Source organism: Podarcis cretensis (assembly GCF_951804945.1).
Source record: "Podarcis cretensis genome assembly, chromosome: 10".
NCBI lineage: Eukaryota > Metazoa > Chordata > Lepidosauria > Squamata > Lacertidae > Podarcis > Podarcis cretensis.
In genome coordinates this window covers 6,878,238-6,903,614 of record NC_137179.1, presented here as the reverse complement: position 1 = coordinate 6,903,614, position 25,377 = coordinate 6,878,238, and the positions used below count along the sequence as shown (strand labels likewise).

General features: G+C 43.8%; 1 protein-coding gene across 1 annotated transcript in view; it reads left to right on the top strand.

The window, feature by feature from the left end:
* EXOC4 (exocyst complex component 4) overlaps positions 1-25,377 on the top strand; it is a 376,341-nt gene that overhangs the window by 264,275 nt on the left and 86,689 nt on the right. The window lies entirely within an intron of this gene.

The window sequence follows — 25,377 nt, the reverse complement described above, 5'->3', positions numbered from 1 at the left end:
GCTGTTCTGGCTTCGGGGACAGCCTGCGACGCCAACACAGGGCAGCGGGTTCCTTCACCCCGCTGCCCTTCAGAGGCTTTGCACAGCTCACCCCAAGCTAGAACAGCAGCCTGCATTCGCTCCATAAGATGCACACACATTTTCCCTTTTTAGAAGGGAAAAAGTGTGTCTTATAGAGCGAAAAATACGGTAATTTTTCAGTGAAGAAAGACCTAGTCTTATACACAGAAACATACAGTAATTGCTGGAAGCCACAGGAGGGGAGAGAGCACTTGTGCTGAAAACCGCCTTGTGTGCGTCCCCCAGGCACCTGGATAGCCCCTGTGAGAACAGGATGGGCCATTGGCCTCATCCACCAGGCTGTTCTTACATTAATATGTTCCTCCTTCTTTTTCTCCTTTAGCGTATGTGTCTTTGTGTGTTTTGGATGTGCCATGTTAAGCCTGCTTTCAATTTCTTAAACGTTTCCTCAGAGTTCACATTGCAAGACCCATAGAACAAAGCAAACTTTGAAGTAGCATAAGAATATGCCAGCATGACAAACCACAATTACTTTGTCGCGCATCTTGTTATGTTGGCGTAGTAGTTTAATTAAATTCCTTGTTAATTAGTGCTGTATGTACTAGTGTTAATTATTATTTGCTTACTACAATCAGCAGTTTACTTCTTCTCAGAAAAGCGGCATGCTTCCGAGTTAATTTACTGAGTTCGTGCACTTAAAGAGTGGTTATATCATTTTTGTCCAATAATGTGCTGCTGTTCTTTAATGTAAGCAAAATTCACTCTAAACTATCTAGGGTTTCAAACACAGGGTTTGAACTAACAGAAATTATTGGATCCCTCTTGTTGCTCAGAAAATCAAATAAGATAGCTGCCTGTTGCCCTGTTACAGCCTTTCCTTTGATGATGATGATGATGATGATGATGATGATGATGATTTATTTATACCCCACCCATCTGGCTGGGTTTCCCCAGCCACTCTGGGTGTCTTACAGCAGATACAAAACATAGGGAAATATATAATCTGAATAATACATTCAAATATAAAAGTATTGCAGGAGCATCTACACTTGCACAAAGTTATTTTTTATTATGCTGTGGAGACTCAACAAAATGGCTTTTCCATTCACCTTAGAGTACTGTAGTCTAAAGAGGAGGTTACCCGGACATGGATCACAACTGTCAAATTCCAGTTAGAGTTTCAATTGCTTATTGTCGCTGTGGTTTGAAATTGTCATTTTATTCCTTTTGCTGTCAATTTTATGGTTATTTTATGGCTATGTGGATCGTATTCTTCTTCTCCACCTTGGGAACCTCTTATTGTAATGCAGATTTTAAAATCATATGAAGAAGTATAAATATTTTGACTGTTACATTCCAAAACATGTGATTTGTTGATGGTGTTAATTCCATTCTTTTAACATTGTTAGAAGTAGTATATGCCTAGTTAGTCCTTTGTGGTAACAAAATTCTGATGCTTTTTCCTCTTCCATGTTATATTCCTTCCTTTCTGCACATATACTAAGAGCCTTATTGACATTCTGGTCATCTCCTATCTCAACTCCTTCATGCTGATCTTCCACCTTGCCATGCCTCCCTTTCCATGTGATTTAGAGAAGACATTTTCTCACAGTCGCTTTGCTGTGTTTGTATTATCCTATCCTCTGTCAGCTTTTCTTTGCTTCTGTGCATCTACCCCTCTCAGTCTCTCTGCCACAGCTGCTGTCCCTCTATTTTTTTATTTTGTGTTTAACAAAATGTACGCAACACTTGACTGTACTACAACCTCTAAGCAGTGTACAACTCCGGACTCCTCTATTTCTCCACCCACCGTCTATGTCATTCCCAGTACTCTCCCCCCACTCCCGTCTTGTCTGTTGGTTGTAGGTTGCAAGTCTTTGGATAGGGACTAAGGGGTGATCCACACATACCCCTTTCCCTGCTCTTTCCAGGCCCAGGTCTGTGCTTGAAAGCTCCATGTCCAAGCATTTCTTTTTTCTTCTTTTTTGCCCATGAGCTTTCACTGCAAAAACCTGCTCTTTGGAGCTCAATTGGAGCAAACATCAGTTTGGACTTTCAGTGGAGTGACATTTGCTCTGATTGAGCTTTAAAGAGCAGGTTTTTACAGGGGAAGCTCTGGGGGGTGCTCAGACATGGAGCTATAAAGCACAAACTATGGCTAGAAAGAGCAGAAGAAAGGTAAGTATGGATAAGCCCTAAGTTACATCTCTGTTTTGTACAGCACCCAGCTGTGTAAGGAGAACCAGTATGGTGGTGCTGGGGTAAGACTTAGACTAAGGAGACTGAAGGTCAAATCCCTGCTTAACCAAAAAAAATTATGGGGGACCATTGGTCTGTTGGACCCTCTCAACCTGCCCTTCCACCCACTGTTGTGTGGATGAGATTGGGGAAGGAAAATTCTGTAACCCTAAGTTCTTCAAAGGAAAAGCCAGGTAAAGTTTTGTAGAAACTGTTGCAAGGAATAATGGAAATATGTTGTTGGCCCTTTGGCATGGGATTGGCACATAAGCAGGGTGAGTGTGGCATAGACAGGAACAGTCTCCGAGTTTGAGGAGACACCAGTGAAATGGTGTTGATTACTGCAAATTGGGGCTTGGAGATGGTGCTTGGAATGCTACGGTCTGTGTTGGAAGAGCAGAAACTGTTGCTGCACAATTAAACTTGCCTGGCAAAGGAAGAAAATCTCCAGATTGAAAAGGGAGTAGTGAAAGGGGAAAGCAGATATGGCCTTAGGAAGAAGAAGAGCATTGAGGGAGGGAGGGAGGGAGGGAAGGAAGGAAGGGAGGGAGGGAAACAGACAGCTTGAGAGCCTTGTCCTCTTCTAGACCTCCTCTCAGTTTGGGAGATGCAGGGCTCCCTTTCTACTGAACCTTCCATCCAGAACCAGCAGCAAGTTAGGGCTCATCCTGATTACCTTTTGTGCCACACTTCCCAGGCACAGCTCAGCGCTTTAAAGCTCTGTGGCTGATCAGTTGTGGGCTGCAAAATCGCAGTAAAGCTTACTTCTCCACCCCTGTTTCACCATCACAGTATATTCCAATGGAGCAGCTGCAGGAGGCGAAACAGGAGACCGGTTGTCCCATTTAGTAGTTACTTCATTTCCACTTCCCATGGAAGTGAGCCCTAAGGCATGCTGGGTAATTGAGCGACTGTTCTGGAACTTGCGATTCCTCCTCTCACCGCTGCCTCCCAGGGTGGCAACGAGATTGGTCAGCGTTCTGGGTGACCTCATCCAGCAAGGGAAGAGGGTGAAATGGATTGGTAATTGAAATGTGAAACAGTTCCCAGTTCTACCAGCCACTTGAACAGAGACAGAGATTGATTAGCATCCCCTTTCTCCTAATTAATAACAGAGGAGAAGTAAGGTCTAACCGTGCTGTGCAGTACTGCGAAAATAAGCCCCGTAAGCGGTTGCGGTGGCTGTTTGGGTATAATTGTTTCATTAGTCATCTAATAGTTTTGCAGACAGCTTCCCCTTTCATGTCATATCTGCGCTCTGATCCTCCTCCAAGTCAGCAGAGTCAGGAGCAGGCATGGATGTGGTTTTAAATATCCATCACCCGCCTGTCCCCCCCTTCATGCAAGCAGCAGGGAGAGAGTTTGAGGAGGGGGTGCAGGAGGAGGGGTGCAAAAGGAACAAGTTGTTTAATAAGACAACAAGATTCATTCACCAGCTTGGCAAAACGAAAAGGGTCCTTTTTAATATTCTGGAGCTAAATTAGACAGCAGATCCAGCATAGGCCTCAGGCTTTGACATGTGTTTTATAATGACAGTTAATTAGATGTTGTCTACTGCAATCATAGGCTGTCATTTCTAATACATGTCTAGAAACTTGAAGGACAGGAGAATCACCCTTCTTCCTCTCCTCCGCCCTGCCAATGGCTTTCCCCCCGAAAAGAAATCAGTTGGTAAAATTAACAATGAATATATGAAGTGTTAGTTTGACAATTAATCTAGACTCCCTTTTGCATGCCAGCCAGTGGGGGCCCCTTTAATAAGTCTCTTTCAAGCTGCTTGTGTGCTCTTGGGGATAAGAGTACCTTGCAGCAAGGCAGGGTATTGTGCTGTCCCCACCACACCTTGTTCCCAGGTTTGTTACCTGTCATGGAGTTTTAAAATTCAGAACCATTGAGTCCAAAGAAATCTCTTCCAGTCTCCTGCACAGTCATGGGGCAAAGAAGACTCCAGCACAGTCATGGGGCAAAGAAGTCATTACCATTGGGATTTTGGCTTAAAACCATTCAAATTCCGAAGCAATTTTGCCATCAGACATGCTCGTATGTACAGTGGTGCCCCGCAAGACGAATGCCTCGCAAGACGAGAAACTCTCTAGACCAAAGGGTTTTCCATTTTTTGAGGTGCTTCGCAAGACGAATTTCCCTATGGGCTTGCTTCGCAAGACGAAACGTCTTGAGAGTTCTTGCGAGTTTGTTTCCTTTTTCTTAAAGCCGCTAAGCCGTTAATAGCCACTAAGCCTCTAATAGCCGCTAAGCCGCTAATAGCCATGCTTCGCAAGACGAAAAAACCGCAAGATGAAGAGACTTGCGAGGCACCACTGTATCCCAATTCCCAACCATTTTTGCTATTTTTCCTATGCTTTAGAGGAAGAGCTATCATCCTATTCTGATATGCTTAAGGTGTTCCCAATACATATTCTTTCTTTTCCTCTCTCCCCTGGCAGGCCACATTGAACTTATGACTAGCCTTGGAAATTGGTTGGTGCAACCAACAAATACAACAGATGCAACTGAATCATGAGTCTAGATAGGCCTGCGAAAACAGAACAGCTTTCAGCAGGCATCAAAAAAGGCAGAGAGGGAGTTCCAAAGTACAGGTGCTGCCACCTTAAAGGAGTAACTCCTTACTAACACAGAATGGAAGTGCAGATTGCACAGATGGAAGTGATCAGATCAGAACATATGGAGTAAGGTGATCCCTTCAGCTGGTCCCAGTCTGCAAAGGGCTTTATGTACCATTTGTAACACCTTCATTTGTAACACCTTGAACTTACTATGGTAACAAACTGGCAGCCAGTGCAGTTCTTTGAGCACAGGTGTAATATGTTAACAGAGTGTTGCGGTATTTTGCATTTTCTGGAAACAAGCACAAGGGAAGCCCCATGTAGAGTGCATTGCAGTAGACCAGTCTTGAAGTTTCCAATTCCTAAACCACTGTGGTCAAGCTGTCCTGGTCCACGAACAGATACAGAGGTTTTACCGGCTGAAGCCTATGAAAGACACCCCTAGCCACCAAGGCCACTTGAGTCTGCAGCAGCAAAGCTGCATGCAGGAACATCCCAAAGGTGCATGCCTGCAATGTATGCCTGATATGGAGGCAACTTTATATTGTTCAATGCAGCAAGCATTATTCCACAGAAAACTGCTCACATGCAGCAACTGATTCAGACATTGCCCATCTTTTCTTTTTTGCTCCTTTGCAATATTGTGGACAGAAGTCTATGTGACAAGTTCCTTCATGCAAATAGCTAATGTGGTAATAAGGTAAAGGTAAAGGTACCCCTGCCCGTATGGGCCAGTCTTGACAGACTCTGGGGTTGTGCGCCCATCTCACTTAAGAGGCCAGGGGCCAGCGCTGTCCGGAGACACTTCTGGGTCACGTGGCCAGCGTGACATCGCTGCTCTGGCCAGAGCCAGAGCCGCACATGGAAACGCCGTTTACCTTCCCGCTGGTAAGCGGTCCCTATTTATCTACTTGCACCCGGAGGTGCTTTCGAACTGCTAGGTTGGCAGGCGCTGGGACCGAGCAGCGGGAGCGCACCCCGCCGCAGGGATTCGAACCGCCGACCTTTCGATCGGCAAGCCCTAGGCGCTGAGGCTTTAACCCACAGCGCCACCTGCGTCCCTTTTAATGTGGTAATAGCACAAAGCAATTTAAAGAAAATTTCCCTGTGGCAAACATTATATATAATCTAGCTTTTAAAGGAGTAAAATACTGTATAGCACCCATATCAGTCATGGAAGCAAAGAACTGTCTTGATTCGAAAACAGTTGGATGCAGCATTGACACCTCGATTGGGTCCAACCAAGGTTAAGAAAAGCCTTTAGCGGAAATGTCAGCCAGAGTTCTGAAGGCTCACCCTCTCCCTTGTTCTTCTGGCAGACTCATAAAGACAATAGGCATTAAGAGGCTGGCACAGTGAAGCCCCTCCATATGGCACTCAGAAATTTTTAGGAAGCTGTTCAATAGCACAGCATATGCCAGTCTCCTGTGACCAACATGATTATAGCAATAGAGCACTGGGCACCATTTATAGCCCTAAAATTCTGGAAACATTATGTACATGTGAGTTAGCACATCGGGCCCATCAAAATATATTTTGCTGCATCCTCAAGTTGTTGCTCCTTAGCTATTACTAATATTGTTCCCCTTGTTCAGTCCTGGTCAATCTTTCTGCAAGTGTGCCCAAAATCTAGTCCACAGTTTTGGATTGTGCCACCCTTTCACCCACTATAGTGCATAAAATTCCTCCCTATCCCTTGGGTTGATTTATCCTCTGATCTACTGAGTCCGCGGGGCTATCTAAGCATTAAATCACCAGCAGCAACCTCCCTACCTCTGGAGTACATGCCACAAATTGCCCCTCCATGCCTAAATTCATAGAATAGGCAAGAGAAGAACCTTGCATCCAGTTCCTAAACCATTACGCTTGTTTGCATATGCGCCCTGGAGATTCTCTCTCAGAAACCAGACCATTAGTCATCTCAAGCAAGGTCATAGGAACATAGGAAGCTACCTTATACTGTACTGGACCATTGGTCCATCTAGCTCCGTTTTTGACAGCAGTTCTTTAGGGTTTTAGGACAGAGGATGTTCCCAGCCCTACTGGGAGATGCTGAGGTTTGAACCTAGTGTCTCCTGCAGGCGGTGCAGATGCTCTGTCACTGAGCCATGGTCATTACCCACTGTGTAGTCAAGGAGTACCACGCTGTTGGCCTACAGTGGTACCTCGGGTTACAGACGCTTCAGGTTACAGACTCCGCTAACCCAGAAATAGTACCTCGGGTTCAGAACTTTGCTTCAGGATGAGAACAGAAATCACGCGGTGGTGGTGGTGCAGCAGCAGCAGGAGGCCCCGTTAGCTAAAGTGGTACCTCAGGTGAAGAACAGACCTCCAGAACGAATTAAGTTCTTAACCCGAGGTACCACTGTATAAGGCTTTTGCTTCACCATGGACCTTTGCCCTCTTCCTCAATAGGAATCCCAGCAACTATGCAGAGTCTCTCAAACTGTGGCACTGATCCTCTGCTTCTTTCCTACTGATTACCACTTCTCCTGGACGGTTTCAACAGCTGCTGGTATACCATTCCCATTTTCTGTGTGTTCTTATGTATCCTGCACATTGCGGGCCTTACAGTCGCACACACAAACCTAACAAACTCCTGCTTACACCTTAATTGCTTCATCTGATCCCTTTATTAGTCTGTAACACAATTTGCGTTCTGTCAGAGACACTTCTGTTTAATTTAAATAAAATGCTAACAATATTCTGCTCCTAATTTATCCCCATCTGGGCCACTTTTGAGGCTTATAAGTAGATTGTTACGGTATTAATTATGATTTCACGGCAAGGACCGTGTTCCTCAGTAGGACTGATGGGATTGTGTCCCCCACTGTGCTTTCAAACAAGGAATCTACATTCATCTCTGTGAAGTCCCCTTCCCCCCTTCAGAAGATTTGAAATAATGGAGGGGTGATGAAGCAATCAAGTCCAATCCTATTTACCCATCCCTGCGAGTGTAATTCACGCATCACCGGGCATAGTCAATGGAAAATTACCTTGGGAGTTTAAATTTCCATTCCAAAGTTGCATTATAAAATTATTGTTTTCATGTTTCCTGATGGGCTACAGGATGTGTGTGTGCGTTTGTGCGTGTTGCCTTTGCAGACACTGTGAAATTTCTATCCACTTAGCATTTCTTCCATTGTATGTATGAGTAAAAAGTTGAAATACAGTGGTTAGAATTTCACAGTCACTGAAAATGAGCCATTTAAAAATTATATAGTCAATGTAGTTCCTACTTGTTTTTTTAAAAAAATCTCTTGTCTGGATGTGAACCTTTTTTTAAAAAAAGCCTTGCCTCTGAGGTCCAACCTTAAAAAAACTTTTGAATAAGTCATTTTATTAAAATACCCATGGCTTATGAGAAAATCAGTAGCTTACAATACTTGATCGTGATAAGGGCAAAGGAACTGCTGCAGGGTTTATTTTTCATTTCTTTGGCACACTGAGAACAAGGCCAGGTTCTCACTAACATCATGTAAACTGGCAAAAAACTGTTCTGGGACTCTGTCACATCAGTCTGCAAAAGGGTGGGAGGAGACCACATATCTATATGTTCCCTGGAACGGGGGGGGGGGGGGGAGTGGATGTTTCCTACACATATAAAAACTCAGTATATCAATGCAAGGTAGGATAGGGGAAGTTGGGCAATAATTATTTTTGCATGCACAGAAAATCTGTTCTTTACTTTTCTTTTTTTAAGCAGGAGCAATCTCTCCTATGCCTTTCTTCCACACAACACATTTCAAAATGGTTGACGAACAGTTTTACCAACTTACCTGCTGTTTCTATGAAGGCAGTCAGTATTTCTTCAAGCAGCCTTCCAGGGAATGGGCAACGCAGTATTTCGCTAGTACTTTCCCCCAAAGGTTCATAGTTCTTTCTGTATTATATAATATATAATCCTGTCCACTGAATACAGGACAAGATTCAACAATTTTAAGTTACTCAGAAGTCATTCAAATTGCACATTCTTAGGACTGAGCCAAACTGCCTAAAGGATGCTGTGAGATCATTCACCTTGATGCTCTTGATGACTAGACAAGCAATTTAGGAGCAATAAGATGTATATTCTCTTTTAGGACAGGAGACACGACCTGGATAATATGCTAAAATCCCTTCCAGCCACACTATTCTATGGCTACAGATAGCAGTGTATTCCATAATGCACTGAACATCTCATAAACCTAATTGTCAATTGTAATTGGCCACAGGCAGACTAGAACTGCAGATCTTCTAAGATCTTCTAAGATCTGGGCTGAAGCTCTTTCGAACCACTGCATCTCTGTAGAAAAATACTGGCCCTTCCTTAAAGGTAAAGGTAAAGGTACCCCTGCCCGTACGGGCCAGTCTTGACAGACTCTGGGGTTGTGCGCCCATCTCACTTAAGAGGCCAGGGGCCAGCGCTGTCCGGAGACACTTCCGGGTCACGTGGCCAGCGTGACATCGCTGCTCTGGCGAGCCAGAGCCGCACACGGAAACGCCGTTTACCTTCCCGCTGGTAAGCGGTCCCTATTTATCTACTTGCACCCGGAGGTGCTTTCGAACTGCTAGGTTGGCAGGCGCTGGGACCGAGCAGCGGGAGCGCACCCCGCCGCAGGGATTCGAACCGCCGACCTTTCGATCGGCAAGCCCTAGGCGCTGAGGCTTTAACCCACAGCGTCACCTGCGTCCCACCTGTGGCCCTTCCTTACCCTTGTGCAAATGTCCCCTTTCTGCTAGCAGACTTTGGACCAAACTAAATGTGTGCAGCTGTAGCCTGATGGTATTGAGCTTGAAAAACGTTGGAGAGAGAACAGTTAAGCTTGCAGAAGCAATTAGACTCTTAACACTTCCTCTATCTAATGTTACAAAACATTGTACAGTGGTACCTCAGGTTAAGTATTTAATTCGTTCCAGAGGTCCGTACTTAACCTGAAACTGTTCTTAACCTGAAGCACCACTTTAGCTAATGGGGCCTCCCACTGCAGCCACGCCGCCACAGCATGATTTCTGTTCTCATCCTGAAGCAAAGTTCGTAACCTGAAGCACTATTTCTGGGTTAGCGGAGTGTGTAACCTGAAGTGTATGTAACCTGAAGCGTATGTAACCTGAGGTACCACTGTATCTAATGTTGCAAACCGTCCCATTTTAAGCGGGGCATCCCAGATGGAGAGAAGCCTCCCCTACTTCTGATCTCAATCCTGGATATTCCATTCTCTGTGCCAGAGCGCAGGACCAAAAGATTGGTGTTTTTTCATCCTGTGGTGCGAGTCAGTTGGCTCAAAGCTGAGCATGGAATTAAAAAATGGAAGAAAAAGCTTATTTTACCCCCACGTGTTGCCATTCTTCTTCCTCCTTCCATTGCAGCACTTCCAGAAGCTGCCTTTTGGGTGTATGTCTATGCCTTTCTCAAAATGACTTTGAAAAGGTGCTGTCTTCTTTTGCAGAGCTGAGTTGTTGTATATAAGATGTAGGGTAACCCCTTATGCAATAAAGCACCTATAACAGGCATAGGCAAACTCCGCCCCCCCCAGATGTTTGGGACTACAATTCCCATCATCCCTAGCTAACAGGACCAATGGTCAGGGGTGACGGGAATTGTCCCAAACATCTGGAGGGCTGGAGTTTGTCTTTGCCTGACCTATAACATGCAGCTTACATATAGGTCCTGTGAAAATGCAAGCCCTTTTCTCCTCCTCAAAGGCTCTGATCCTTCAGATGGGCACAGGGATTCCCCCAATATGTGACAGTGGTTTGCAGGTAAACCGTGACTGTAGAAATACCAGGATTAAACATAGAATCCTAGAGTTGGAAGAGACCACAAGGGCCATCGAGTCCAACCCTCTGCCAAGCAGGAAACACCATCAGAGCACTCCTGACATATGGTTGTCAAGCCTCTGCTTAAAGACCTCCAAAGAAGGAGACTCCACCACACTCCTTGGCAGCAAATTCCACTGTCGAACAGCTCTTATTGTCAGGAAGTTCTTCCTAATGTTTAGGTGGAATCTTCTTTCTTGTAGTTTGGATCCATTGCTCCGTGTCCGCTTCTCTGGAGCAGCAGAAAACAACCTTTCTCCCTCCTCTATGTGACATCCTTTTATATATTTGAACATGGCTATCATATCACCCCTTAACCTCCTCTTCTCCAGGCTAAACATGCCCAGCTCCCTTAGCCGTTCCTCATAAGGCATCGTTTCCAGGCCTTTGACATGGCAAAGAGGGGAAAGAAACTGGAACTTTGGAAGTGGGGAAGATGCTCTTTTGCTGTTGAAATGAAGTGGAGACTTTTAGATTTTCTTCAGAGACCTGAAATAACTGGAGGCCACATTCCACTATTCAGTGTGATTCTGACAGTGCATGCTACTAAACAACAGGTAGAATGATAGCCAAGTTCCAACTCCTATTTAAGCAAAAGATTTTTAGAATAGAGCATTGCCCTCCCCCGCCCTAGGGAGAGACAACAACTTTCGCTCCTGGTTTGTCTTTTCATTTACAGACTTCCCCCCACTCCGAGGCATGCCCAAGCAATATGGCATAGTTTGTGTTCTCCATCTGGAGAGCTGTGAGCGCCGGCTGGTTCCAGCCATACTTTGTGCTTTCTTCCTTTTGAGCCTGTAATTAAAACAACATTGCTGAGCTTTAAATGTGTTGGTAGTAAAAGTTAGGAGGCTAAAACGTACCATTAAAGGCAAAAAACCTGTTACTTGGTATTAAAAAGAAGCACAGGTCACTATGCTGCCACCAGAAAGCCACAGAGTAGGGTAAACCTCAATTGATGATTATTCATTTCTAAAAGGCGAAAGATTTATACGATCTGAAGAGAAACCAGAGAGGAGAGGGTTGAGGAAGACTGGAGGAAATTCAAGATTTATTTACAAAAATATTGTAATTTGGTTGAATGTTAAGAAGGATGCTAGATCATAAATAATTGCCTACCACTGAATTAGATCTGAATTTGACGATAAGTGAGATTAAGGAAAATACAAACTTTTTGGAGAATTGCTAGATTTTATTTAAATGAGCGGAGATAAGATTGCAAACAAGTGGGTAATTTGCTTGGAAAAACTTTTTGTAACGATGCAAGTGCGAGCGGGAGACGCGAGGGAGTCCAAAGAAGTGACGAAATTATGTTATGATATAAGTAATGTTGTTTAATATTTATGTATTTGTATTCAAACATTTTAATAAATATGTATATAAAAAAAAGATTATTCATTTCTAAGAGATTTAAGGGTTGAGTATGTTATGATGCAGGGGCAGCAGGTTAGGGGCCCCCTGAAAGGGAGTTAAATGTGGAAAAATGTTAATAAAGCTAAATATCTAAATGACTGCAGTAAATTAACGTACTATATTTTTTTGAAGGTTGATTGTGTGCTCTGGATATGTGAGTCAAAGTGGTTGTGTGGTTGGCATTCTCGGTTTACATGTCTGAAGTGTTGCGAGTTCAAGGCTTCGTTAGTTTGGCATCTCTGATCCATCCCTTGTCATTGTCTTAGACAAGGTCCATTGAGTTACTTGCCAACCTACTATTTCTACTACTACTATTACTACTACTACTACTAATAATAATAATAATTTTCCTATTTTTACTCCGTCCATCTGGCTGGGTTGTCCCTGCCACTCTGGGCGGCTTCCAACACATGTTAAAACATGAAACATTAATAGTAGCAATCTGATCCAATATAAAAAGTCACAATAACTTTGAAATAAACAATTTGTATCAAACAAAGCAACATTCAGCAATCCATCGGAATGTAATAGTAAACAGTAAAATTAAACACCAGCAAATAATTATTAAAGTTTACACTTATCAACCCCAATAAAGAATTACCAATCTGTAACAATAGAAATAACAGCAAATTGCAATGCATAATATACCACAAAACATACAAAACCATGTAAAAGGATCAAATTGAGAAACAAGGAATGCTCAAGGAATGCTCTCCTCCCACCCCACACTTGGGAGCTTCTGAAGAGGCTTTGCTGTGGCTTCCATCTGATGTAGATTAGCCTCAGTAACTGCATTTCTTGTGCATTCTGTAGTACTTTTACTCTTTACAGGGTAAGTAAGGCCATTCATCGGGACGCGGGTGGCGCTGTGGGTTAAACCACAGAGCCTAGGGCTTGCTGATCAGAAGGTCGGTGGTTCGAATCCCCGTGATGAAGTGAGCTCCCGTTGCTCGGTCCCTGCTCCTGCCAACCTAGCAGTTTGAAAGCATGTCAAAGTGCAAGTAGATAAATAGGTACCACTCCAGCGGGAAGGTAAACAGCGTTTCCGTGTGCTGCTCTGGTTCGCCAGAAGCGGCTTAGTCGTGCTGACCACATGACCCGGAAGCTGTACGCCGGCTCCCCCGGCCAATAAAGCGAGATGAGCACCGCAACCCCAGAGTTGGCCACAACTGGACCTAATGGTCAGGGGTCCCTTTACCTTTACCTAAGGCCATGCATCACTCTTTACTCTTTCGGAACAAGGAAAGTGGTACCATGAAAGACATGCCCTTGATTCCTTCTGTTGCAGCAGAATGTTTCTTTTTTCTGAGTTATGCCGCATCGTCAGCCACCAGAATCACTTTACATTAGGACTGGCCTTACTTAAGAAAATTCCAATTTTGTCTCATTCATAAATGAAACCACATGGGCATAAGGTTAGGTCAGAGGCTCTTCTGTTGCAGTTCCTGGATCATTAGTGGCAAAAATGAGTGGCAGCATTCCCCAGTTACCGCAGGAGACCCACTGAGTATGGGATTTGATTGGGCCAAGACACTGCTTACCAAGCTGTGCTCTAAAGAAGATGCTGCATGAAGCAAAGGGAACTTGTGGCCCTGTAAATGAAGCACAACTCACACCATTCTTGACAATGACCTGTGCTGGCTAAAACTGATGGGAGTTAGTGTCCAACAACATGTGAAAATGCACATTTTCTGTATTGTAAGAACATAGCGAAAAACTGTGGTGGATCAGATCAAAGGCCCATGTGGTTCCACCATTCTTTTTTTAGTGCATGTTACAGCTTTGTGCACATTCGGAACTTATTTTTTGCTTCCTTATAATTTCTTCCATGGTTTCCTTTTAGTATGATGGACCACTGTTACTTTCCTTTAAGCAACTTGCACCTAGCTTGAAAAAATTGCAAATTCTATGACTACTGCTCCACTGCTGCTGCTTTTCTAGATTTGGCAAGAGTTCAGTCTTAAATTCAGTCTGCTTTTGAATAAACATACGAGGAGAGCCCCTCTGGTCATCATCATCAACTTTATTGGTTTAGCATGTGCTGCCTCCTAGGACAAGCAATAAAATTTGATGGTGATGCTCAACCTCCAGACTTTGCTGGATGAGAGGCCTGCTCAGCTGAAACTGTAGTGTGGGGCGCAGCTGTTTGCTTTAGATGGGTTCCCCCTCCCTCCTTAAAGCACAATATTGCTCAGTGCCATTGAGCTGCGTTGTTCTGCCAACCCAATAATGAGTCTGATCAAGGTTCAAATAGTACTTGGCTCAAGCATAGCTTAGCTTTAAAGTGAAAGATGGATTTTGGATTTGGTGAGCACATGTCTGCCGCCATCCAGCTGTTTCATGTGCCTAAACATCAGATGCAATTCCGACACTATTATTGTTTATTACATTTGCATACCGCCCTTCATTCAAAGTTGCCAGAGTGGGTCACAATAGAAAAAACAAAATGAGAATACAAAATACATAATTAATAAAGATCTAAAATAAAAAGGATGGTCATTCTGCTGATGTTTTGGGTTGTATCCAGTGCTACTCCTACTTAGAAACTGATAGACCTGACAGGTTCATTAATTTCAGTGGTTCTCCTCTGAGTAGCTCTTTGACGAATACAACCATTTGGACGTATTTCTCCAGGGTGGAGTTGCAATTGGATTATATCTTGATTAAGACTGATCTTGTCGTGTAGCAGCATTGAGCAGCTGCGGCTAGCAGCATCGGATTCCGAAGTACTTACCATTTTCCTGCCTGCAGTATTAACAAATAGGACTCCAGTGTTAGAAAAGAGAGAGTATCATTCTGTTTCAAATGTGAAAATGTCAAAGACTAGCATTGCTTCCAGTTTTGGGGTGCATATCAAAGTTGAATCTAACACCGTAATATAACCTTAATCTACTTCTTTAGCTCCTAGAATACCATTTTTCTTGCTTTGGTACCAGATCTTCTGAAAATGTTAGAATTTCATTGATGGCTTCCAATGCAAGAAAAATGTATAGATTTTTGATAACCGAAATATTAAACCCTGTGCTTTCCAACTTTTAAATGCAGTCCCACAAACAATTTTTTCAAAATAATAATAATAATTTTTTAGTCCCACAAACATTTTACCCTCATGGAAGGAGATGGTTAATTCTCTTCACTTTCCCCCCTTCTATAAAGAAGTGGTCTCTAATATAGTACTCCATTTTTGTGGATTCACCTGCTCCCTTCTCTCCTTTCGTCTGTGCTCAGAGATGTAACACAGCGCTCTTTCCAGTTACAGCTTTTTATTTCACTGGAGCTCTGAGATGTGGAGAGTGCAGTCATGGCCACAGGCAAAGCTGTTGTGCTCAATTCTGACTGTAACCAGCTATGCAACAGAATTAGTCCTGGACTCCTATATTTCTCTAAAGAGAGTAGCCAGACTCTGAGCCAGTAGAAAGCAAGTTAATAGACAAAACAGTAGCAGCATTGCGTCATCATCACACACAGAATCCTCCGCTTGTTCTGCGTATTAGAAGAAGTAAACCAAGACAGTCAGACTGGTCAAAGGATTAGCTTCTGTGAATAATGTTGTAAATTGGATGGTGCGCTTCCTGTTTTGCAGATCAAATAAGCAGAGTTGTTGATCCCTTAAGAAATCCTTCCTGCATCCAGGGGTATTTGTACCTCTCAAAAGAGAGGCAGCTTGCTTGAGAGCTCTACGTCCAAGTCAGTGTGTGTCTGGTACTTGGGTGATGTGGAAAAAAGGTGCATGATGGTGCCATTGCTGGGATGCGGGTTGGGAGTGTTTATGTGTGATGCAACAGGCATCACAGTGAATCATAGAATCATAGAATCATAGAGTTGGAAGAGACCACAAGGGCCATCGAGTCCAACCCCCTGCCAAGCAGGAAACACCATCAGAGCACTCCTGACATATGGTTGTCAAGCCTCTGCTTAAAGACCTCCAAAGAAGGAGACTCCACCACACTCCTTGGCAGCAAATTCCACTGTCAAACAGCTCTTACTGTCAGGAAGTTCTTCCTAATGTTTAGGTGGAATCTTCTTTCTTCTAGTTTGGAACCATTGCTCTGTGTCCGCTTCTCTGGAGCAGCAGAAAACAACCTTTCTCCCTCCTCTATGTGGCATCCTTTTATATATTTAAACATGGCTATCATATCACCCCTTAACCTCCTCTTCTCCAGGCTAAACATGCCCAGCTCCCTTAGCCGTTCCTCATAAGGCATCGTTTCCAGGCCTTTGACCATTTTGGTTGCCCTCCTCTGGACACGTTCCAGTGTGTCAGTGTCCTTCTTGAACTGTGGTGCCCAGAACTGGACACAGTACTCCAGGTGAGGTCTGACCAGAGCAGAATACAGTGGCACTATTACTTCCCTTGATCCAGCTGCTATACTCCTATTGATGGAGCCCAGAATTGCATTGGCTTTTTTAGCTGCCGCGTCACACTGTTGGCTCATGTCAAGTTTGTGGTCAACCAAGACTCCTAGATCCTTTTCACATGTACTGCTCTCAAGCCAGGTGTCACCCATTTTGTATTTGTGCCTCTCATTTTTTTTGCCCAAGTGCAATACTTTACATTTCTCCCTGTTAAAATTCATCTTGTTTGTCATTCATCTTGTTCATCTTGTTTCATCAGTGGTATGCTACCCCTCTGGCATTTTATCCACTACTTTCTATTCATATTAATAAGCCGTTGGTTACAAAAAGCAAGCAGCGACCCTGCATTCCTCAGCCCCAGATGTGTGAGCGTGAGTTGAGAAGGGACCACAGAAGGTGTTGGAGCTCAGTTTTAGCTGTGTTGGAATGCTGGATGCAGCTTTCGCCCCTGCCCTCTGGCATTTGCCCCTCTGGAGCTTTCAGTCAACGAACACCTGATTGCATTGATTTCTGCGCTCCTGTGCTGCGCATAAGCGGCTAATCAGTCAGTTGAACGATAATGAAAGATCTTGCCATCTGTCGGCTTTATTTAATGGAGTGTCAGCACATCCCAAATAGGAAATAATTGGATTGACAGACACACAGCCAGTTATTAGACTGTTTGTTATCTGATTAGAAAAGGGGGGCATGAAGTGGGAAGGGAGAGCAGCAGGCAGGGGAGCTGGGAGCAGTAATTGAGTTGATCTGATCATGTCTGGCACTGTAGGCATGTGTGGCCCACCATGGAGATGGTTGGCAATTCAAAGTTCCCCAGCCCTTTTGAGTTGGTGCAATTTCCATTTCTTCTAAATGCACGCGTAGAGAATTTTGTTTGGACCACATTTTTCAGGAAATGACTCTAATTCACATCTCCCAAACTAATACATTGATCAGAAAATAATTATTTTATAGTTTTGACTCAAAAAGCATTATCAAAAGGTAGAAAACAAAAATCCATATTTGAGACTAAAATACATTTATAAATTGAAATAATTAAATGTTTTGTTTTAAGTACATCTTTACATATGGGGGGTTTTTTTGTACAGTTTAGTTTTAAGAAAACAACTGTAGATTAATGAGGAAACAGGACAGAACAGATTTAAAAATAAACACATGTGAAACTGACTTATCCTAGAAATAGACCATTCCAGCCATCCCTAGATGCCCAACATGTTGTTATGGTCCATTCTCATTGAACGTCTGCTGCATAATGATGGCTCCCATTTATAAAGATGATGCAATATCTGACATGTTAAAATGGAGCCCATTACTAGAACAATAAACAAACTAGGAAACAGAGCAAAGCAATTTCAAGGGAAAGAGAGAGCCATGTTTTTGGCTGCAGCCTTTCATATGATGAGCATTAACTTCACAGTACATTGGAACTTCTCTTTCCAAAGTCAGTGGACATGACTTACAATCCATCACTCATCTCCCTGAAGCATGTCTGTGGTGGGTGACATTCTTTATTATCTTTTAGGTCATCTTCTTTTTCTTTTAATCCTTCTTTTGATACATGCATTTCTTATTTGATTTTTCATGTTGAAGTTACATAGAAAATAGACATAGAAAATAGACATAGAAATAGACATAGAAAAATGTATCTACAATTCATCAATCATTAGTTTTTAATAGGCATTAGGGATATGATCACATGGTTGCCAAAAAAACCAACCCCCAGCTTCCATACAACACTAATGCAGTGAAGTTGTGTAACACACAAGTGCGAGGGTGGGAATGTTTTGGGGATTGAGTAAACTCAAGGGTGTTGGTTGTGTCTGCCCACAGGCAAACAATTATGCTGCTTCTAGCCTGTGGAACAGGTTCCTGTTGCACAGCAACTTTGCCACTTTTCTCCATATTTGCCAGTTATCTACAGAAAAATCATCAGTTTGTTTGTATGCGCTAAGTTTCCTCTTAATGGCATTTACTGAGAAGAATATAACTAGGGCAAAGCAAGATCTCTGAAGGATTAAAAAGCCTATGGTCTCATTTTCTTAGTTTCTCCACCATTGGTCTTGAGGCCTCCATTTGATCCTTGGTACTGCCATCTTGAATCATACCAGTCACCCGAGGGGTGCAGTGATGGTGCAGAGGGCAATTTCATTATTATTATCATTTATTATTGGGGGCAGGAATTGAGTCTGTAGCAAAGGGAGGGTGGGATATCTAGGTTGGATCTCGCTAAAGTCGCAAGGCACTGATTTCTCTGTGCAGGCTCCATTACTTCTGTAATGAAGCTACCCCCAACGCTACTTTCAAAGAGTCTTAGGAGGAATGCTGCTAAAATAGAAGCCATTTGCTCTGGCACCTGGGCCGCAGCCTCTTAATGAATATTTCCTATGGTAGGAGAAGTGGACCGAAAACTAGCTTCACCACGAGCCAATTCCTTCTTTTTATGAAGTCCTTTCACGCTTCAGTGCATGTGCTTGACTCTCATTAAGGCTAACTGAAACGAATTGAGCGCATGGGGAGGGGAACTGGGCCATCTGCTGGCAGTGCTGTGGGGGACATTTTTGGTAGCATTAAGCTACAGGTAAGAGGAAGCTAATAAGGCTGACATCTTCAATAGATCAGTGTGATGCGAGGACTTGGGTATGCAAGGCACTGGTTCAAACACTTATTTAGGCTTTGGAGAAAGTATTATGGTGGACCAAATCCCTTTCTGTGAGTACAGCCTTTCACTTTTTCCTTTAGGATTATGGAAGTTACTTCTAAGATTGAGAGGTTCAGACCGAAATGGCTCCTCAGTGATCACTTGCACCATTGCAGCTCTTAGAAGGAGTGAGGCCCTATCTCTTTCTATCAGCCTGGCTAGGCCAGGTGCTTGACTGTTCACCTTTCATGAATTTATTTAACCCTATTTTAAACCCTCTTCATGTTAAATCTGTGTCTGTGTGTATTCAGTCAAATATTTACTTGATATTGGGCGCGGCAGCCCAAGAAAGATCCATTGTATTTCAGTCCCATTAACATCTGTGCTCTGTGTGGCATTGTGTTTTTTCTTGTAGTGTGCTTGCTGTCTTAGAAGTTGTGTGATGATGACAGTTTGTATCTTTGAAAACCTCAGTGCTCCAAAGCACTTGAGTTTAGTTGCTACTCAGTTTAGCTAGAATTGCCATCTCATGTTGCTCCCCAGGCTCCACTTTTGTTCTATGCATTACAGTTGTTTATTGTTGCTAATAATATGATAGCTCAGCACTTCCCTGGTCAAAGGGAAAGGCTCTAGTTAGAGATTTGTCTAGAAAGATGGATGAATTCTACTGCAGCAGTTGCCTTGACACATTATACTACTATGAGTGTTGGGTATAGTCTAGAGTGTTTCTTTAAAGCAACTCTTCGATACTCAGGCTCATCACTGAGCCTCTGAATATTGGCAGCTTGCATTCGACACCACAGTCTTTGAATTCCTTCTGCTGCTTCCTGGGCCTTTCTGAAAACAGCCAAGCCTTACCTTGACACTTCCTGACCTCAGCTCCCTGACCTCAGGTCTACTCCTTATCCAGGGCACTTGAGAAAAGTACTGCTAACAAAATGTGAAATATATGTTTAATTAACAGCCAACCAACCAACTACTGGATAAAATCAGAAAACAACAGTTACAAAAAGAAAGCACAAATGAATACGGAGTGCAACAGCAATTCAATAAAACAGATGTACTCAAAATAATATGCATCCTTCTCACATAAGGAAAATCATCTTCAAGGAAGAAAATGCCCTTGAAAAATCAAAGTGGTTTCAGTTTGAAGCTAGTTTGAAGAGAAGTAGTCAAAAGTTCAAGTTGTAAACTTTTAAGTGTTAGATTTGTCTGAGTACTTGGCTCAATCCTCTGTTTCAAAGAAATCTTTTTCACACCTGTGTGAGCAAGCATATTATAAAAGGAGGTGGCAGCGTATCTATAATATATATTATAAAATATAGCATTCTACCCTTTATCAATCCCTGACTCCTATGTCCCCAGTCTAACATAGATTGCAAGCATTCTGAGTTGCTTTTTTGTTCTGTTCACCATCTAACATTATTAGACCCATTAAAAATTGCCAGCAGGTTTGTCTTGGACACTCAGTGGGGCAAATTATTGGATGTAGGCCATGTGGACCAGGGAGACTTGGAAAGGGGTATACCTCAGTGGTAGAGCACCCGCTTTGCATGTGGAAGGCCCCAGGTTCAAACTTTGATATCTCCAGGTAGGGCAAGGAAAGACTTCTGTCTGAAACCCTGGAGATTACTATCAGCCCATGTAGACAATACTTGTATCTGAATCCCTGCTTAGCCATGAGCATCTCTTAGCAGCCTTTGATAAGCTGATCTCTCCTGTCCTATCTACCTCACAGGGTAGCTGTGGGGATACGTCTTGTGTGCTGTACCCCATGCATCTTGGATAAGAAGTTGGTTATACCCATCATGGCTGGATGGTGGAGTAGTAGTCACCTCTGGTCTGGTCTGGTCTGATTTCATACGTTGTATGAATGTTATGAGCCCCATGGGGATTTATTGGCAGGATTTATCAGAGCAGGAGGAGGAATGGGATGGGAGCACTGGGACTGTTGGCAGGGAGCGTCTGAGTAGTTCTACTAGACAACTTCCTTGTCCTGTTGGTGGCGGATGTCCCAGCAGAGGAGGGAAAGCCGAGTAAGCCAGCCCCATCCCACCTCCTGGGAGTGAGGTTGCCCCAGTAACTGGGGAGGGGTGTGAGCTTGGGTCACTCAGTGAGTCAGCTGGCAGACTCAGACCCTGTCTCCAAGGACATCCCATTGGCTGTGGTGGCATACGCAAACCCAGCCTATTCACGAAGTGCCCTCTTGCTTGCTCATCCCCATCACTTGGGAGGAGAACCATGGGAGGAGAAATGTCTGTGCCCATCCCATGCTTCAAAGGGGTGTGCCAGGTGTTGGGGCAACGTCTTGGTTTGTGCCAAGGCCTGTAGCTTAGAGCTCTACTTTGAACTTCTGAACTGTGTAACCAGAATCTATATATGTTTAAACCATGCGGTGGAATTTGTGGGAAGAGTTGAGCTGAAAGTCCTAGTACTGGATCCGAGGGAGGGAGCCAAGAGAGTGATCCACATGGATGCCAGCTCATCCACAACAGCCCAAATTGGGTTGCAAGCATACATGGTCAACCTTCAAGCAAGGTGTTGAATTCAGAGAATTGTTGGTTTCCTTTCAGCGTTATGACTTCTTGGTAGGAAAAGCTGGAGGCTGAATAGAATGAGAGCTGCTAAGGGGGAGGGGGAGATTTGGGAGCACACAGTGCAGACAGAATGGTTTATCTTTCCATACACCGAAGTATTTGTCACCAGCTTGTTCTTAAAAGCAATATCTGTTCTGTAATAAGTGATAATACTGTAGCCCAATTCCCTAGTGTCTAGTTTCCCTCTTCAAATGCTGTGCATTTCTCCTTTTAGTACCTCCTCAATGACTGTGTCTTCAGTAGCAAATGATCTCTGGCGCATCCAGTAAGGTGGATGCTTTATGTTCATTATATGCATTAAGCTGCCTGCATGTTTAATCGTCGGCATCCTCTGACACTTTCAGAGCTTCAGTAAGAGATCTTTTCTGCCAAGAAAGGGAGGGAGGCTGCAGGAGATGGTGTAGGAATGGGATCAGAAAGAAGCTTTCATCAACTTAGTTTTGCCAAATGCAGCTTTGTCCACTTGAAATGGCTGCTGTATTTTTGGAAGAGCAATATAGTGTTTTCATTCTACACAAAGGGGACCATTAGCACTTTGGCACTTCTTGGATTGGACGTAGCCATTATAAAATGCTTAGATCAATGTTGGACTCAGCTGCAGCCATTCAAGGGCCATGAGTTGACAGAATATTTTAAAGACATGCCAAGGACTATCGTGTTTCCATAAAAAGCAGAACTCCTTGATATTCTGGGTTTGTAAATCCACTTAATAATGAAAGAAGTATTATCCTGAAGTTAATACTTTACTTCTATCTGCACAAGCAAGGAACTCCAGAGTGCTTCATCCCACACACGTTGAAGGGTATGGGCAGAAGCGAAGGCAGCCAGGAGGGAACGACCCACACTGGGTGGGGGTCTGTAGGGCAGCAGTGTTTTATGTTGGCTTATGGTCAGCTGCCCTAAAAAAAGCTTGACGAAAGGAAAGCTCAATAACTTTGGTCCGCCCCAGGTGCCGGCAGGGGTTGCTACGCCAGGGAATGTTAAATGCTATCTGCCATAGATAATATTTATATTATTGTTCACAGGACCGTATAGGCAAAGGATGCCTCTTGGGTTTGTAAGTAGTTCAAAAGCCGAAGTTGTGTTCAACGGTTTTTATTCCATGGTAATGGATCGTATGAGCTGCCCCTTGGTTCTTTCCGTAGAAGTCATAGAATCATAGAATCATAGAGTTGGGAGAGACCACAAGGGCCATCAAATCCAACCCCCTGCCAAGCAGGAAACACGTGTTAGCTTAACAAGTGTTAGCTTTCAGTAGGAAGATCTCCTAGGCTCATTCAGCCATCCAGAGGATGACTTCTGAAAATATTTATGTGGCTGTCCCTGCATCAGAATGGTGTCAATTTCTGCCCCTTGCTAAAAGCAGTCTCATAACACAAAGCCACTGAAACAGTGTACTAGATAAAAGCAGAATAAAACACTGGTTCTTGAAACAAAAGCAATCATGACCAGGAAGGAGGAACAGCGTGGTCTCAGGCGGACACAGTAAACTAGGTCGGCTTACAGTATGGTTACCAGATTTTTTTCAATGAATCCAGGGAAGCTTTTTTTTTGGGGGGGGGGAAGCTGAGTAGCAACAGAGAGTCAGTAGTGGGGATGGTGAGGCAAAAGACCCTGGGCCCAAGCACACATGCATATTGTATAAAGGTGCAAAGCCCTTCTTTCGCACCCTGTGAAACATAAATGCAAAGAGTTTTTTTAAAAACTGGGCAACGGCCACCTACCTGCGACTCCCGAGCCTCCCCCGATCAGTCAAAACAAAGGGGGCAGGAGATCTGTACCACCAGATGTCCCCGGTTCCCCTTTGGCAGCGGCAGTGGCAGTCAGCAGTCCAGAGCCAGCCTGGTAGCGCAGTTGGCTCTGGCTGGCTTCATGAGCTGCATGCTGCCGTGGCGCCCACCAGTTTGCCTCCCAGAAGTCCCCATGTGATGTGTCTTGTGCGCAACACATCATATGGGGACTTCCAGCAAGGAAAAGTGGTGGGCGCCATGGCAGCAAGCAGCTCCTGAAGCCAGCCAGAGCCAACTGCGCTACCAGGCTGGCTCCGGGCTGCTGAGGCTGCCGCTGCCACGTTTCCCGGGGACAGATTTGCAAATCTGGGGACATTCTGGGGACGGAATTTATCCAGGGACAGATTTGCAAATCTGGGGACTGTTCTTGGGAACCGGGGACATCTGGTAACCCTAGCTTACAGCCCAGAGTAGCCTGCTCTGGTGATGGAGAACAGGTCATTTTTCACATAAGCTTGTCTGAGGTCATTGCAGAATTTCTGATAACTATCCCAAAGGAGTACAAGGCTTGCTGGAACAAACTTTGAACATCACTGGCCTCATAAAACCAAGTTGTATGATCAGGTTGGCAGCTACATCAAACTACTGGTGCTGGGATAGAAGAGGAATTAATAGATCATAGAATCATAAAATTATAGAGTTGGAAGGGCCCCAAGCATCATCTAGTCCAACCCCCTGCAATGCAGAGGAATATCAGCTAAAGCATCCATGACAGATGGACATCCAACCTCTGCTTAGATACCTCCAAGGAAGGAGAGTCCACAACCTCCCAAGGGAGACCGTTCCACTGTGGAACAGCTCTTACTGTCAGAAAGTTCTTCATATGTTTTGTTGGAATCTCCTTTCTTGTAACTTGAATCCATTGGTTTGAGTCCTACCCTCCAGATCAGGAGAAAACAAGATATTTTCCTCTTCCATGTGACAGTCCTTGAGATAATTGAAGATGGCTATCATATTTTCTTTATTATTGCAATATTCTTTTACAATAATTTAGCAAAACTGCATCTCTTGTCTAAGAAGTGTTGCAACAGAAAAAGCAAAAGACTGACATAATTTGCAAAAGATGCAAAAGTCATCCGTTTCCTAAACAAATGCGTATTACAGGCTAGCTGAGGCAATAAAGTTGGGAGTTAAAATTAAGTTTTCGGAAACAAGTTACATGAATAACAATAAAAATACAATGACTTGCCATAGGGGGGTGGGGGAGAAGCAGGAGAAGAGAGACACCTGATTTTACCTAAAGTGCTTTTCTGTCTAGAGGGACTGCTTAATTGTAGTCACAAATCACCTTGAATGCTTTCCTAGAAAGATAAAACAAGTTAAATTTGTATATCACTCGGCAAGCGCTTGCCTCTGAATTGGATATGAGATGGAGATTTCAGCTTTTCCTCCTGCATTTTTAGGGCTTCCTCCCAGACCCTGTTCTTCCCTTCAGGCATTTCATAGCAGTATGAGAACAGGCAAGAGATTCCCCCCTTCCCGCATTCAGCTTCATTAAGTTTTTGGACCCTTTCCCCCCTCCCAGCTCCCTTCATCAACTGGGGCCATGGTCTAGCAACCCAGAAATGTTCCTTGCTTTGCATTTTGATTTGCAGAAATCTCCTTAGCATTTTACAAGAATAAGCACTGCAGTTGTTATGTTAAATAAGTGTAATTACCATGCGTTAAGGGAATTTTCCATCCTTGACTTGCCATATGACTTGCTCTCTCACACTGAGAAAATACACCCCACAGGGCTTTTTACCTTTATGGGTTTTTCCTCCGTTTCCCTCTGCTGGTGCGAGATAGTTTCATTTGGGACCGCTGAGAGCAGAGTTTGATTCCCTTGGAAATTTACATCTGGATGGTTCTTTTCTTGATGAAATGGTTTAAGAACAATTTCCCGCATAGACCTGCATGTCACGTTGGACCCACTCAGCCATATGCAGGATGTCAGCCACAAATTGCGGCTGCCAAGTAATTGA